Raw genomic sequence first — 15,099 nt, forward strand, 5'->3', positions numbered from 1 at the left:
ATTTCTGTGCAGATCTGTGCTGCTATGAGTCGTCCTCACCACAGAGGACAACAATTAAATTGTCCTGCTCCCTTAACATCTGCTGTTGAATTAGCAGAAATTCTAGACGTGAGTCACTTTTGTCTCTGGCTGTGATATACATTATACCTACATACATTGAACATCCACTAGAGGGCAATGTGTCCAATGCATTCAATCTGATGTCACAGGTTTCATAAGGGCGACAAAGCACACAAAGAGAAATGACAAAGAGTCAGTTATTACACTGGCTGCAGATTAGAAGAGTGAAGCACGAGGAAATCTGATCATTACCTTGATGTGAGGCTGTTTTTTTTTTACTTCTCCTCGACTGCGAGGTGTCATATTATTTTTTGCCATTGCTCTTTGCACTTCATTATTGAACAATCTTCCCAGCAGCGGGTTTTTTTTCTTATTTTACAGTGTCCACCTTGCAATGTCATATTGCAGATTAAATCCAGTAATGATCAAGCTCACGGTGGATGATTTATTAAGAAGAAAAATGTGAAAGGAGGACCTGAAGCGACAAATAAAATGTCATTTTTTTCCAACATTTTTACTTGTTTCTTAATGACAATCATCGTCGAAGACAGGAAAATGAAAATTAGGTCTACGGTATACATCAGGCGAAGAGAAATAACCATTACAATAATGTACACTGCCAGGAATCAATACATTTTCTTATATTTTCCTTTCCAACAAAGAGGAAGCTGCTTCCTCCTCTTCCAGTATGTTTTCCTATTCCTCTCTCTCTCTCTCTCTCTCTCTCTCTCTCTCTCTCTGTCCCCTTCATTCCCCCTCCTGCTATCTGTCCCCCCCCAACCCCCCCCCCCTCCTGTGGGATCATGGGAATTGTGCAAGTAGCGTGGCGTTCCACGCTCTGCCCGCGGCGCTCCAGGAGGAGGCGTGCAGTAATGACCTGCTCCTCAGCTCGCTCGCCATCATCGCCCTCACAATTAATTCCCGCCTCGCGTTCCTCTGTGGTGGCGGTGGTTGGGGGGCGATGAGAGTGTGGGCTCCCTCATTAGAGCTCCTTGTAATGTGTCTGGCAGCAGTTCCCATCCTGCCACTTGTGCCCTTCCACTGCTGCTACCATGTTTGTTTTATAGATGCCTCCCTCTATGCTTTCCTGCCTCACAGAATGACTGACACCGAGTGTAAAAGTGCGCCTCGTCTGTGTTTTTATCCATCAGGGCTCGAGGAAACACATGAATACACCTTTCACACGCGTGACATGGAAGGGAATATTCTGAACAGGTTAGCTCGGGTCCATCCAGAGAGCACAGGATCCTTCTTACAATAAATACAATACGTGGAAATGTCCAATGCTCTGTCACATTATAATGCCTTCAGAAACAGGTGATGACATTTTGAACGGCCGGTGACACCAAACTCAGGATAAGCGCTAAACTTTTAAACCAAGTAGAGCAGTGTCTGACCTCGATATCAACTCTGAGCTTGACCGGGGATATTTTACAGTTTCGTCTTACCATGGTCTGCTACGCACGGTCGGCCTGCCTATTTTCCAGGTTGTAAGTGTGAAAGGGAAGCAGCGTAAAGAACCATACTTTTGCACCTTATGTTGTCTATATTGTAGAGGATTTTTTCTATTGATGTGCAAGCACCCTTTCGGATGTGCTCATAGCAGGAATCTCCCCAGTAACACAATGAATGGCACTGCCAAAAAGCACAATGATGCCAAAAAACAAACCTTTAAAGCGGCTACAATCAGTTTGTTTTTTTTTTGTTTTTTTTAATAACAATGTATCAGATGCAACCTAAACACTAGAATAAATATTGACAATCTACATTTATGCGAACCACAGATATGTTGCAACTTGATGTTGTTTTGGGTAAATTTTCCATTCAATGTTGTGACACTGCTGTGTTTATACTGGTCTAGGCGCAAAAACCACTTTTGTCGTTGTCATAAACAAGTATAGTGAACGTGATATGGTACATATTGTATATTGCCTACAATATGACACGTACAAATGTATCATTTGTTTGCGGAAACGTCACCTGCCAAAATTTTATTCTGCTGACTGGGCTGATCAGATGACAATGTGAAAACGCTGACGGACCTACAGAGAATCATCACCCGACTCTGCAGCGCCTCTCAGCTTTACGGAGTTTTGTAGTGAGTTTCAGCTCATTGTTTAGCTGTCTGGCCACAAAACCCACTCCACACTACGTGCTTGGCCCCAAACAGCTGATGATCACCATAAGCGAGTAGAAGGGGAACATTTAGCAGCTAAAGAGCCAGATATAAGGAGTTGGTAGAGACCAAAAACAGAGCTAAAAGGGAGTGAATATTGGACTTACATGAGCAGACATCAGATGGGGCGTAACAATCCATCGATCCGGATCAGTATTTTGATTAAATGATCAACAATCCAATGTGATCTATGCAAAGTAAAAACATCCATCCATATCATCATTTAGGGTTAGGAGTTAGGAAAGGTATGAATAGTATATGTAATTTGTTTATGCTATGAGCAGAGGAAAAGTCTGATTAGTGGAGTCAGTTTTAGACGTCCAGACACGTAACCATTATAAATTTTACAATGATTGTTGCAGAAAATAAAGTTGTGGCAGCTTCTTAACTGGTAAGATAAGTAACAGGTCATCATTGGTGATCAGAGTGTAATAAAACTTTATGTCCTGAGTTTAGCTTCTTTCCTGTAAACATTACCTGTTTTCATTTGCAACACAAAATTTGGATTAATGAAATGCAATGTAAATATAAGCTGACCGAGGCTACCTATATTTTTTTAATGCGGTTTGAAGCTGTTTGCACTCATTGGGAGCTGCACAGTGAGCAAACACAACACAAATGCCAAAAGCAGCACAGTACAGGATACTGTACACACTCAGAACAAAACAAAGTACAGTAGCAGACTGGAATTCTTTTGGGACAACTGAACTGAACATGCCGCAAGAGGAGGAAAATATCTATGCTGCTCTGTGCTTCAGTTCAGTTCTTCATATTTTTATTTTGTTTAAGTTAGAATTAAACAGTGATAAACAGACCTGAAATGTCAAGGCCTTATGTCCCAAAAGTCAAGGATTTAAGTCGAACGTGAGCAGTTCAGGAGTGAAAACAGGCCAGTTTAACGCTTCAGATGAGCTGAATAAGTTTGGGAAAATCTGTCCTCAGTTATTCTGCATCTTGCATCACCCAGAAAGTACATGCAGTACCATGTTACCTGGCAGGAATGGGAGCCACTTAAAAGACACTAGCTGTCAAAATAAAGCTCATCTTGAGAATACAAAGATCGGCAGCTGTTTATACACAGAGCCCTTTTTAAATAACACAGTCAAAGACACTGACTCCTGCACGCCGTGTCACGAACACTTTCATGAGCCGCGCTTTGTGTTACTGCGACGCGGAGCTCATTCACTGCCGTAGTTGTTCGAGACTGTTTTGCTCTATTACATTGATTTTTGCACTGCTATTGTGCAGGAGACGGATTCAGCATCTGCCATTGTGGACTTTGTCAAAGCAGAGGCTGCGGCTTGGAGGTTGAGTCAACACGCAGATAAATAGAGGCTAGTTCTGTGTGACACTTCTGTGAAAGAAGGGTAAAAAGTTGTATTCCTTTCACCTAATATTGATATAATGTGTGTGTGCCCCTTATTCTATATATCTATAACAGAAACGCGTGTTGCTGCTAGTGCTGTTCTTCTATCCACTGTCAGATCTCCTGCATCGAATCCCTATAGTTCATCCAGACACCTCATTTACACTTGGACATCAGTTAGCCCTGATCAAGGACCCTATGTTGGAGAATGCTGTACAAGTGGATGGTAGAAAATATTCTCTATAAGCATAAACGCAACAGGACCAGACAGAAGTGTTGTAAATTTTATGTCTGTCAGTTTGATCCATAACCAAGTGCTGCATTCTTGAAAAAGTCTGCCTGAAAGCCTCAGCATTTCTTCTGAACTTTCTGCACTCAGTCATTGCTATTCATCACAGACACCAAGAACAAAACAATCATTATTAAGTGAAAGGTTTTGTACTCCAAGGACAAACATTTATTTCTCTTTAGTAGCTGTGAACTAATTGTTATATACAGCAGACGGCAAAACTCAATATTTAACACAAAGCAAAATGGTGTCTTAGTGTCCCTTCACAGCAAGACGGTCTTGGTTTTGATATCCTGCCATTAAAAACATGTATGTTACAATCATGGTTACACTGTGAGAATTTCATGTTATACGTAAAATCTTGACCAAGGCGCTGGCTTCAAACTGGAGTGGCGCTTTTGCGTTGGCACCTCTAGCCACGCCAAATCGAACCATGCTGCACTGGTTTGCGTTTCCATCACCAGTTGAAGCGTTCTGAGCTGCACCAGAGATGGACCATCTCCTGCGTGGGGCCGTTGCGCACCTTGTGACAAGTGGTGACGTCTAAAAACCGCGGCCAACCCATGTGACGACTCCCTGTCTCACCCCTGAAACAAGCCCGTGTTGAAAGACTCAACTCATGTCTGTGCAGGAGACCAGAGAGAGAGAAGTTTTTAAAAGTCTCTGTGTGTTTGGCTCTCAGAAGTGTTGTAGCTTCTAACTGAATCTCTTTGGTTTGAAGTTTGGTTTCTCTCCTGCGTCCCTGTTTGTACTTTCAGACATCTGCTTTATTTTACTGTTTGATCATGTGTACTTTTAGCTGCGTCAGGAGTCATTTTGAGTTCCTGCTTGTGAAAACCCAACTTTTCCTGATTTTGCTGCTTCATAATAAAAGCTTAACGGGGTACTTTTATTGTGAAGAATTAATAGGAAATGAAACATGTTTACCACCGAATTAACGGAGCTTTGTCAGCAGCTATTCTTCGGTAGTACTGCAGGGTCGAAGAATATTTATTGTCGCTCCTATGACCACCACCCAAGACAAGCGCATCATCAGTTAAAGACACCCCCTCAAGCAAGCTGAGCTAGCGAGTGTGGAAAAGCCACAGAGTTGTTCTGCAGTCCACTGCAAGTAGGAAGTAGAAAGTTCTCAGTCGGTATTTCAAGCTTCTAATTGGAAGTGCATCTGCTTCACAAGCTTATTCTGAGGAACCTAGCAAGCTTTGAAGGAGAAGGCTTATACTGGGACATCTCCAGCCGTGCATGTTTGTAGCAGCCAAAACATTAATTTCAAGCCAAAACCAGATCTTTTCCTAAACCTAACCAGACAATAAACAGCATTCTCACAACATGATATAGAAATTTTAACCTAAAGAAACATGAATTTGCAACATATCCATGGTTTGCAGAAATAAATAGGTCACCGTGCAAGTCGGCCTATCCAAAACAAGCCAGGCAAATAAATGGATGTATTCCAGAAATGCAACCGTTTTCAAAGGACTACAACTCAGCGAGGGAGAAGTAGAGCCTCTGCAGCAGCATCACTTTCCTTGACCCGGGACGTGTTTGTTGATAAATCTCTGCCTGCTTCATTTGCATATCAGTTCTGATATGTTCTGATTATGTGTGCTGCATCGAGATAACGAGAACGCTCATTAATACCAGGTGTAAATGCTTGTGGAAAGCTTGTCATCAGATGCCATCGTCTAGATAACCTCTCCAGACACGGATCGCATGTTAATACCAGGTGTAAACGGGGTCTCGATTTGAATTAATGAGATTTTTATAGATGATATTGGCATTTAATAAACGGAGCGACAAAACAAAATCAACAACATCATTTCAACAGCTTCATCTCCGGCTGCTGTTGCACACAAGTAAAATCACTGCTGGGGCAGCTGAGATACGAGGGTGTCGCGTCCGCATGTAAACATCTAAGTCTGACAAATCCGAGCCCAGGCACAATGTGGTGTGAACCGCTTAAAACTGAGTCACATCCTGAATGTGACTCATGGACTTAACCGGGTGCCTCCAAGATGTTTGTGTTTGCCGAAACTGTTTGCCCTCCCGCGCTGACAGATAAGCGTGGCAACTGTGTTTGCACGTATTAACACAAAAACAAAAGTGTGCCCAAAACCTAGTTCATGGAGAGGAACAGGGAAGTTGAATCACCTGTTTTTGTTTGTAGAACACTGGACAGCCGCCTCATTGCATAAAAGACGTTCAAAATCGGTGCAACAGTTGAAGGAAGAGTGTCTCGACCTTGAGGTCTAGACCCTGTGTGAAGTCTCTATTTAGATTTATATAACTTAGGACTCACATGATAAAGATATGCGACTTTCATGACCTAATAAAGGACCGGATAAGTTGAGAAACCTTCCATGAGGACAGGCTATCGTTCTCTTGTTTGACATTAACTTCCAAAAAAGCCCATTTTAATGTTTTATAGGCACCTAACTCTCCCACTACAGTCCTGTTTGTTGTCTCTGGTCAGTTTAATACCATCTGACATCGAAGACAGATCATTATTGTCTGTGTGTTTACATTCATGTAGCAGGACAGCCCTGTGACGGGGTTACAGCAAATATTGATCGTGGGCCGTACCGTCGCTTTTAATTCCAGCTGATGACCTTTGTCACCTGCAGCCAGTCTGTTCTTATATCCTGTCTGTCGAGCAACCAGTCAGGACAGACGTGCACATGATCAGACCAAACATCTGGTCACATGTCTGTAATACAACAATATACTTTGCCATGCTGTTAAACTTAATTATAGCATCATACAAGATAATTATTTTACAATCCATATGTTTATTTATCGGGCAATGCACATCTAGTTAGAGGAAGTGAAAACTCTGGAGCTCTACAACTTTCTCTGGCCTTAAAATGATTCAGCAGTGTTTATAAATCCACAGTATGTAAAACAGCTCATAAAATAATGTTTTGTTTTACATGCTGTACATGGCTGTAAGAAAAATATGTGATGCTAAACTATCAAATGTAAAGAAAGAGGCCGTCGTACAAGACAAAATACACAAAATCACATGTAACAAGAATTGTGATTGCATGCTCAACAACATGATGAAGATTTTGTTTCGACTAGAGTATTAAGTGCATTTATTGTCCGTTAGTACAGTTTGGAGGTACTTGTACTGGTATTTTTTTTCCTTTGCATTTCTACTCACCTGCATATTATTTCAGAGGATAATATTGTACTTTTTACTATTATGGTCTGGTGAGGTTTTGGCACAAAAACCATTTGGTTAGGGTTAGGAAAAGATCCTGGCTTGCTCCTAAAATACCGGTTTTGGCTGCTACAAACACTGCTGGAGTCCTCCCGACCTCTCATCAAAAATATTATAAATTGCCCAGAGGTCTCCTTAAAATTATCCCGCGCCGTAATGCCTACAAATGTTGAAATGCAGTCCCAACCTGCGGTCGCTGGCTTGGCAGCCTGCACGCCTGTCACCTCCTGATATGGTACTCAGGTAATAAACATGTTATATAAACGTGATATATGGCACCATGTGTTGAAATTTCAATATGGTACGTAGGCCTATGACACGCACAACTGTAAATGTATCAGGGGTTGCAGAGATGTTAACTGCCAACGTTGTATCCTGGAATAACGTCTGAACTTCCCAAGTCAGTTTGACATGTTCTTCTCGCTGCTGACGTGACATACATCAGTATTTACATTTCAAAAACAACAAATATAATAACACAACGAGTACTTCACATTTGGGTATTGCTACTTTTACTTTAGAAACGGAATTGAATTCTTCTTCCACCATTGCTCTATTCTGCATCAGCATCTGATCAATGAGCCTACAGATTCAAATAAATATATGATGATTTGGTCTATATAGCTCCAAAGACCTCTTTTCTCAGTATGCTGGAGATTCAAAACTTGAAGAAAACACAACTTAAAAGGCCATTTATGTAATACACTCATAGAGAGTGATGGATTAATCCAAAGGGGGGGGATGTAAATCTTCACATTGGTTGGTGCATGCTGTGCTAAAATAAAAAAAAACAGAGACAACCAGGAATAATACCACAAATCTCCAGTGTCATTCCCTGTATGTGAAGAAAGTTTTAAAAGCAGAAACACCTCCAGAATGTGACTGGGAACTTTCGTTTATGTAGCCTACATGCAGACACACTCTCTATCCGTGTTACTCGAGGTTCTCTGTGGAAGTGACTGTGTGTAGGTGCTGTCATCTGTACCAGACTGTGTGCCAGGAGTCAGCTTTCTTTCAGCAAAGCTACTAACTGGATAATTAAGGGTGCTCTATACACTCCAATTAGCAGGCGATGGCGGAGGGAGGAGGGATCGCTCGACTGTATCCGAGGAAAGCGGCGTAAAACCGGCTGATACACATCAAATCACAGCAAAAGGCTAATGTGTGCGAGGTGAGGGCACCATGCATTACAGCCTGCAGGAGGAAATGAGGCAGGTTTCTAAATAAATACTGCCAAGGTTGCTGCTGCACTGTGGCGCATCACTGCCAAACCCATAATCTCATACTGTTTATTTTCCCAAGTCGCTCCCTCTCCCTCTCCCTCTCTCTCTCTCTCTCCCTCCGTCTCTCTTCACTCTCTCTCTCTCTCTCTGTCTGTGTCTTTCTCTTCATGCTTTAAAGGCCTCAGAGGAATGCTGTTTACCACAACAGTCTGTGCGAGCCCATCAGAAACATCTCCAGGAGACGCAGTCGTGCTCCTCCCTTTTCCTGGTCAGATTTTTTCTTTTCATAATTCCACTGAGAAACAACTGTGACTGTTGTGCTTTCCTTTGCTTGCATACAAAGATCTGTACCTCCTGGAAGTGTCTGGGGCCTCCAGACACTTTCAAACAGGAAAATGTACAGTACGCCTGAAATAACAATCGGGGGTAGAGGCAAGCCAGCTAATCCCATCGTTTCCACAGCCCAGTTGCCAGAATAAAATGTGGCATTGTGCATTTCTGCCAACCACGGATTCTGATATGTATAATATCAATGTTTTTACCATATAATATCACATTCAGATAACATGTATATAAGCTGACTTCAATGTCAGATGTCAGGAGGAGGAGAGGATGATGATGTGACAGCTACACAACATTTGTATGCGTGAAACCACTGGATATTTTTAACTAGAAGTCAGGCCTTTTTGCAGCTGTGTTAGCGGCAATATAACCGGATATTGTTGATGAGACTTTGGGACAATTTGCAGCCGAGAACTAGGTGTTTTTAACAAGATGATTATTTCTAATGACTTCCAAAACAATATGTATGAGCGTTCCCACAGCTTCACGAAAACTGACCTTTGTCCACATGTAGTTAATGTTGTGAAATGGTTGCGGCTTGGTTAGGTTTAGTCAACAAAACTTCTCGGTTAGGTTTAGGAAAGGACCATGGTTTTGCACGGGACATGAACAGCCGTCTCCTGAGTTAAAGTCCTATGTTTGTTTGTCCTGTTTGACTTTTTAGATTTTGTCGTTTGTCAATTCATTACAGCCACTGGAGGTAGCCTCCTGACAATAAATTATGTTATGTCTCTTACTACAGTAAGCTGCATGCACTGACGAACTATACAGCCATTACTGGTGAGGACGGGCTGGTTTGTGGTGACAGAATTAGGTAAGCCAAGATGTGATTTTGCCTAAACCTAATCAGACCATAAGGACAAGGCAGAATTATACATTGCCAACGTTTATTCTGTCCTTTGGGTTGATTTCCCCCTTGTACACTGGAGCCGAATATTTATTTTTTTCAGTTATATTTGGTCAAATGAGCTGTTAATTTTGGTATAGCAGGAGGAGAAAAGCAGACTGGATTTATCAATGATGCTTGTATCTTCACTATCTTTCTCCTGACAGATGTGTGTGCTCGGATCAAATTGAGACAGATGAATCAATGGATTCACACCATCACCCCTCAAACACCCATGTCTTATGACTTCACTCCTCCGTGATTCTATTTCCATCGACTAAACGCGGGCTACGTTTAAATCTGGGGTCATGGTTATTAATTACTCCTCTGAGTTCAGCTGAAAGCCCAGGAAAACGGAGGGAGGGGGAAGGAGGCGCATGGGGAGAGACGCCGGAGCATGCAGACAGGAACAAAGGCCTGCCATGAGGGTTCATGCCTCCCACTGCTACAGACTCACACTCTGCCGTGGCTCTGCAGGCAGAGGTTAGGACCACCTAGGCAGATTTCCCCTGGGGGCTATTATCGCCCGGAAGATGAAATGATTTTCAGACGGAGCAGCTTCCACACACACAGATGCACATGGTCTGAAGAAAATAACACTTCAAGGATGCTCCCCTTTTTTTTTTTTTTTTTTTTTTTTTACTGTAACTGTCAATCGTGTCGAAGAACAAAAGTTCTGATTCATCATTTCTTTGGGCACAAGTCAAGACAAATTTATTCAAAAAAACTTCCTCCATGCAAAAACAGTATTTGACAAATGTGCTTTTTGTGATATCAAAAGGATGTTTGCTTTTATTAACATTACGTTGAATAATGAGTTTAAGGAAATACTTTGTTTAGTTTACATCAGTGTGTTCTTGGTTTGAAGTCAGTCTCTGCAGAGAATGATTAAAAGACTGTAAAGAAATGAAACAAGATGTTTCCTCTCATTATCTCTCATTTCATGTCTGCATCTGAAGACAAAATCCATCAGACCAGAGAAGTGTTTACACACCTCGATCACTAAAGGAGTCAGCAAAAAACACCCCTGGACACTGGACAGAAAAACCTGCTGACACCCACTTACATCTGTTTTTTGTCTTCAGTGGGAAAAAGTACAATCGGCATTCATTCCTGGGTCAAATAAGAGAGATAACTTCACACTCATATTCGGGCACGCTGCTGTGAAGCACTTTGAAGTTCTGGACATACAGTCTATTAGAATAACGGAGGCTGGCATCAGCGTCAGCATGAGATGAGTTTGCAAATGTGATTTGGTCTGGAACCTCTCAGTTTATTTTTGATTTCCGAAGGATGTTATCGATGGTTGTGGTCGCAATTGGATAGACCTACATCCAATCAGAGAAACCACATGTGTGACATAGCGCTGAGCTACGTGACAGCAGAAGATGCACGGCTCAGAGCACAGATTAAATGATGAGCTTGTTAGCTCCCACTGGATCTCAGTTTGCTCTTGAGGTTAATTCAAAGAGCGGCGTGAATCACAACCTTCTGCTCTGTCTTTATTGGTGGTGTTATAATGTTGTCAACACAACACTACAGCTACCAGCAAGCTAGCTTCCATCCAGACAGGACAGTTAAGGCAGTCGCAGTTAAACCGAAACATCAGCAGTCAAAGTCAGAATAAACTTTTAAATCAGGCCTTGTAGATGTAATATGAGTAAAGATTCAGCAACAGCTGCTTATTTTTTGTCTAAAATGTGTTCATAAACAGATTAGGTGAACTGCTGAGGTGAAGTAAGTCAAAGTTTATCGCTGGCCTGCTTCATACAACAAAAACCTTGATCTCATTGGCTCACAGAACATCAGATTAAACAACATATTGTATATAAAGTTAAATTATTAGAGGTGCAATATGTAAGAATTGGCCACCTCTCAAATTCATACTCTGAACAGATAGGGGGCAGCATATCACCAGACTAACCGCTAACTGCTGCTAACTGTAAGGGCAGTTAGCTCAGCTAGCTGTGCGGCTAGCTTTCTGAACTGGGAGATCGAAGTGGTCTGACAAGAAAGGACAGGCTGGAGGTTTGACATATCGTCAAAACTATTATTTCTTCACATTCTGTTCATAATTTTAGTACATTTTTGAGTGTGTTGGATTAAGATTCTTACATATTGCACCTTTATACCTGCCCCATATTAGTTTTGATCTGCCTGAAGCAAAAGGTCAGCTGGATATCTGTCCAAAGAGGAGGGAGTGAGCTTGCAGATTCATCTGGATCCCAGATTATGAACTATGTGCTTTGAGATAGTGAAGTTAAAGTTAAATGTTAACATTGTCATTGGCCTCCACGCTGCTTTCTAATGTTCCCTGTTCTCCGGCGTGTTTGTGATGTTGAAGGTGACACACCAAAAAAATAAAAATAAAACAGAAAGGAAATCTCACCTTCTGGCAAAAGGAAAGGAGCAGGTTAACGTGTGTTTGGTGTAAAAATGTATTAAGTGCGTTAACTGGTACTTAGTTTGATCACGATCAAGTGGTGTATGGCAGATTTAGTCGTCAAAGTGTTTTTCTTTCTCGAATGAAGTCATTGCACCCATACAGGAGTAATCACAGCTCGAAGGGTGACAGTGGTGTGTGGGTGTGTTGACAGACACAACTGTTTATTCAAATCTTAACCACAAACCCAAACTCAACTCACATATACTTTAACACCTACCTCTGTCGACATACTTACCCGTGTCTGCTAATCCGCACCACTGCTGCTCTGTTGGCGCCCCTCTAAAGTCTTTCTTGTCTTGTACGTCAACATGTCGACAATGACTGACAGACACTGAGAGAGTGATGATTTGACAACTGTAGACTGACGAAGAGGCAGTTTTAGCTCTTTTGATTCAGGTCATTTGTGGGTCTGAACAGGTGTGGCGGCGTGTTAACTCCAAAAACACGACTTAAACCCATGTTGTTGTGAGTTCAGCCTCCTCAGAGTCAATGATGTATCAGTGAATTGCAGCTTTTAAACGCCTCTTCACCATTTATCTAAATGTTTATTTTACACTCGAATACGTAATATCTATCTAAACCGTCATGTCACTTCTAAACAAAGTCAGGTCCCAACAGATTTGAGCAAATAATGGTAAAACATTTAACGTCCTTGCTTCTTCTCTGTCCTATCTATTGCCAGCTCTCAATAAATTCATTAAAGTGTAGCCTTTAGCTGCCTATAGGCCTGTGTCACACAGCTCGACTGGAGGGGCTCTACGACTTGGAAATGTGTCAGCGTCGCTGTCAGTTTGTTTACTCACGCCTAAATCTGCGTCAAATAGGAGCAATGCAGGGATTGTTTATTTCTCTCTGACATCTTGTCATTATAAGTGTCACATCAAGCTGAAAAGATTAAGTGAGTTATTGATAAGTCTATTGACAGATTATCGATCTGCAACGATTTTGATTATAGAAAGTTTGTGGTTGAACAAAAATACCAAACACGCACTGGCCCTCGCTTCTGTTTAGACCCCAAATATGAATATTAGCTGGTTTTCTTTTTCTTCTGTGATACTGTATGAAGTTCAATATTGTTCAGTTTTGTACAGATTGTTAAAAAAAAGTACATAATTTCACATCAGTGTGGGCATCACTTTGAGCTTTCGGCACTTGTGATGGATATTCTTGAGAAAGATCAATAATAAGAAATATTGTCAGCTGCAGACCCAATGATAACATGACTGATGATTAATGTAAAAGGGGCCATCGCAGTCTAATACACTGGTTTTTAAAAGGGTGAGCCAAAATCTTAAGGCACACCTGTATTCATATTTGTGCAAAATAGCCTCTATAACACGTTAACTAAACACTCGAACCTCAAAGGCTCTTTAAGGATTATTTTAGCGTATAGAATTTGCCTCTTTATCAGGAAATATGTGTATAATACAGTATACTGATATAGTTAATTAAAAAGTCATTAATTACAGCTATAGTTGTATATTGCACTAATAATCTATGGCACACCAGTGTGCTGCGGCGTATCACTTAGTAACCACTGGTCTGATAAGAGGCAGGTTTTCATCTATGTACTTTAATTACTGTTCATAAATCAGTTTCTAATTCTTTCAGTTATAAACCTTTAATAACTTTTTTATTGTTGGGTTGTGAAAAATCGTTCTGACAGGGCAGACTATCTCAGCATGTTTTTTTGTTGTTTTTTTAGAATAGGGCTGCGGACGATCTGGACCCAAATTCATTCAACTTCTTTAACTTAAAACGACAGACTTGATGGATTAACACCCTTCATTAATCATTTATTAATATGTTAAACTGCCGACTTCATTTCTTATCAGAAAGTGAGAAACACATGCTGCAAAAAAGGCTTATAACTGATCTAAACATCTCTCTAAAAAAGTAGCTAGAGCTACAGAACTGTAGCTACTAAGCTAATAGTGTTAGCGCTCACCCATTTGATAAAACTTAAAACACTGCGAGTGCCTTATTATGATACCAAAAAGACAATCCCAATGAAAAAACACACTTTAAAATGAGCTTATCACACCATTTTGTTATTCTCCTGTTGTCTGATTGTATATTTTTGGTGATAAACGTATGTAAAGTAAAATATTACAGTCCATCAACATGTCTTTAAAAAGTAGCTACAGAGCTGCTAAAACTGTAGATGCTAAGCTAATAGCGTTAGCGCTCACCCTGTCTGGTGCTCGACCGCCTGTCGAGGGTGTAAAGAACGGCTTTCTCAAATCAGTTCGGGATCTCGGGGCAGACACTCGGATTAAGCTGGACGAGTTGTATGGAGCCATTTTATGTATTTTTTCTGAAACAAGTCCCCGTCTGCTTCAGTGGTTTGGGAGAATGCTGCGATGCCGTTTTGCTGTGAGGCTCCAGAAATGTTTTGTGGACCATGAAACTTAAAGCAACTTTCAGTCCGTAATGGGGTAAATAGATGATGGAATTTTTATTTTAGGGTGAACTTAACCTTTAATAAAGCTATTTGTTACAACTTACTGTGGTTCCTAAAGAAAAAACACTTTAAAATGAGCTCATCATACCATTTTTTAATTCTCCTAATGCCTGATTATTTATTTTTGCTTATAAAAGTATGTAAAGTAAAATATTACAGCTATCAACATTTAACATCTCTAAAAAGCAGCTACAGAGCTGCCAAAACTTGTGTTGTGAAGGCGATTAATTAATAATCGGTCTCGGTGTGGAGTTGAGAGGTGATGAACCCATGTTAACTTTTTTTTTTTTCTTTTTCTTTTTTTTTTTAACTGCACCCTGAGGCTCACAGATAAACGCTGATGCGGGGAAACATAATCCGGGACGCAGATTGCAGTCATAATTATTTTAACTCAAAGCTTATAGGCTTCAACATGAATGAACGTGGTGTGTCACACATGTGTGTGTCGGTGGTGGTGGTGGTGGTGGTCGGGGGGGGGACTCTTGGAATAAATGTGCCATGCGTGCCCGTGTTGTCAGCCTGTGGGAGCTGCAGGCATGGGTGGCCAGCAGGCGGGATTTATAACGGTGATGAATCCCGGAGGTCTTAGTAATTATGGCTGTCGCTGGACGGAGAGGAGGGGGA

At 41.2% G+C, this 15,099-nt stretch overlaps 1 protein-coding gene across 1 annotated transcript in view; it reads left to right on the forward strand.

The window, feature by feature from the left end:
- Window positions 1-15,099, forward strand: part of cxxc4 (CXXC finger 4) — a 76,036-nt gene that overhangs the window by 31,784 nt on the left and 29,153 nt on the right. The window lies entirely within an intron of this gene.

The sequence above is a fragment of the Pagrus pagrus genome, assembly GCF_965226575.1.
Source record: "Pagrus pagrus genome assembly, chromosome: 2".
Lineage (NCBI taxonomy): Eukaryota > Metazoa > Chordata > Actinopteri > Spariformes > Sparidae > Pagrus > Pagrus pagrus.